Raw genomic sequence first — 2,790 nt, forward strand, 5'->3', positions numbered from 1 at the left:
ATTCTCTATCTCCAGACTTCTCTTGGGCATCAACTCCTTATTGTTCATTTTTATTCTCTCACTCCCAGTGTAAAGGTCTTTCTTCTTTATAAGAAAAGCAGTAACAAAATAAAACTTGAGTAATTCTACCTTGTCTCTGTTTTCAGTTATCATTGCCCCATCTGCCCAAGTAAAGAAAAGATTTATTCCTTCTTTGATACTCTCTTTTCCCCTAATATAAAAACTAACAAAAATACAACCCTTTTTTGCTGTCTTTGTCATCTCCTGAAAGCCTCAGTTCATTCTGAGCTTTAGTACTCATAATATGTTATGGGATCCCTTGTTTGGTTAAAAACTCTGCTTATAGAGGCAGTTTGGTGGCAGAGGGGATATAGCACCGGCCCTGGAGGCAGGAAGACCAGAATTCAAATCCAGCCTCAGACACTTGATACTTATTAGCTGTGTGACCCTGGACAAGTCACTTAACCCCAACTGCCTAGCCAAAAAAACCACCTCTGCTCATGTAGCTCCTATTTCATAAAGCCTTTCCTGATCTTGCTCTCCTCCCCAAATTACCTTGCATTAATCATATATATGTATGTATGTATGTAATCTTCCTGTATAAAATGTAAGCTCCTTGTGGCATTTTTGAGTTTCTCTTTCTAGGGCCTGACATACAGTAGGTCCCTAATAATTGCTTTTTGGATGATTGATTGACATTCAGGGTCCTTTAACAAGCCATGAGATAACATGAGTAAAGTACTTTGTAAACCTTACAATGTTATATAAATGCTAGTTGCTGTTGTTATTCTTGTTGCTGTTGTTGTTACTGATGTTGTGACCATCTACGAATTTCATCTCTTGAAATTACTTTATTTAGACCATTTGGGCCCCTGACTTGCTAGTTTCCAAGTCCATTTTCTTTCTCATTCTATTGCTTGCACCTTTCCCCTCCACTTCAGGTTGTCCTGTCCCCTTCTCTCTATCAAACCATCTTTTCCTTCAGTTTCCAATTTCAGAACTCACCTCCTCCAGGCAGCCTCCCCTAGTTAGCCCTTCTCTGAACTTATACTCATATATTCAAGATCATTCTAACCCTTTCAATTTAGCTCTAAAGAAATTCAACTTCAGAGAGATCAGATGAATTGTCCAAGGTTACTGGTGGTGACTTTAGTGGCAGGATTGAGATTTAATCCCAGGTCTCCTAAATTTCTTGTTTAGTGATTTTTTTTTAATTCAGATCTGAATGAGATCCATGAGAGCAAGGAAAATCTTACTTTTTCTATTTGTACTCCCAGCACTTAGTAGAACGTTATGTACATAGTAAGTAACCACTCAATAAATCCTTCCTTCATTCATTCATTTGTAATTTTATTAATGCAGAGAATTCCCACTGAGGAAACCAATGTAGGTCTGAAGCTGTTCTGCAAATCAGTCTTAGAGAGTTGCCAGACCACCAAGAGATTAAGTGATTTACCTATGGCCACATCTTGAATATGTCAAGGACAGGACTTGACATGAACAGACTTCCTGACATAAAAGTTAAGTCTCATACTCAAAAAGCTCACATTCAGTAGGGGAAAAACAATTTGTACATCTAGGGATATATAAAAAATAAATGGAAAAAATTAAAAATAAATAAAAATAAATAAATGGAAGTTTCCCAGTGGGGAGGGCACCAACAGGTCCTACCCATTGTGCCACATTGATTCTCACTGGTGATTTTTAAGTTTTTTTTAGGTTATATATGGACAATCATATTTTTACACATACAATCACATTTTTATATGTACAATCATATTTTAGGTTATATATGCACAATCATGCTAAACATATTTCCACATTAGTCATGTTGGGAAGAAAAAAAAATCAGAACAAAAGGGGAAAACCTCAAGAAAGAAAGAAAGAAAAAAGTTTTTTTCCCCACTACAGAATTCAACCAGAGGGGTCAGCTAGGTGGCTCAGTGGATAAAGCACCGACCCTGGATCCAGGAGTATCTGAGTTCAAATCTGGCCTCAGACACTTGACACTTACTAGCTGTGTGACCCTGGGCAAGTCACTTAACCCCCACTGCCTTGCAAAAAAAAAAAAATTCAACCAGAATTGTTCTACCTCCAAGACCTTGGACTCCAAAATTCCTTTTTCTGAAAACAATTCCCTATCCTCATACCTCTATTGTTGTTGTTATTGTTGTTGAGTTGTTTTAGTCATGTCTGACTTTTTATAGCCCCTTTTGAAGTTTTCTTGGCAAAAATACTAGAGTGATTAGCCATTTCCTTCTCTAGCTCATTTTACACATGAGTAAACTGAGTCAAAGAAGGTTAAGTGACTTGCTGAGGGTCACACAACCACTAAGTTTTTGAGGCCAGACTTGAACTTGGGTCTTCCTGACTCCAGGCCTGGTGCTCTATCCACTGCACCACCTAGCTGCCCATTGTACTTCACCTCCTCCCTTATTCCTATTGAACTTGCTCTTCACCCTCATCTTAACCCTCAGTCTCTTGATTATCTATCATTCTGTCCATCTATTTCTGGCTTCACTTCCTTCCCAGACAATTCTGGACCTACCATGTCAACAAGGCTCTTGCTAACCTTCACTCGAGGGTCATTCCTGCAGCCCCTTATCCTAGTGACACATCTGTCTAAGGATCACGGAGCTACAGCTGGAAGGGGACTTAGAGGCTGAGTTCATCCTCCTCATTTTATAGAAGAGGAAGCTGATGGGGCAGCTAGGTGGCGCAGTGGATAGAGCAGCAGCCCTGGAATCAGGAGGACCTCAGTTCAAATCTGAGCTCAGACACTTGACACTT

Source organism: Dromiciops gliroides, chromosome 2 (assembly GCF_019393635.1).
Source record: "Dromiciops gliroides isolate mDroGli1 chromosome 2, mDroGli1.pri, whole genome shotgun sequence".
Lineage (NCBI taxonomy): Eukaryota > Metazoa > Chordata > Mammalia > Microbiotheria > Microbiotheriidae > Dromiciops > Dromiciops gliroides.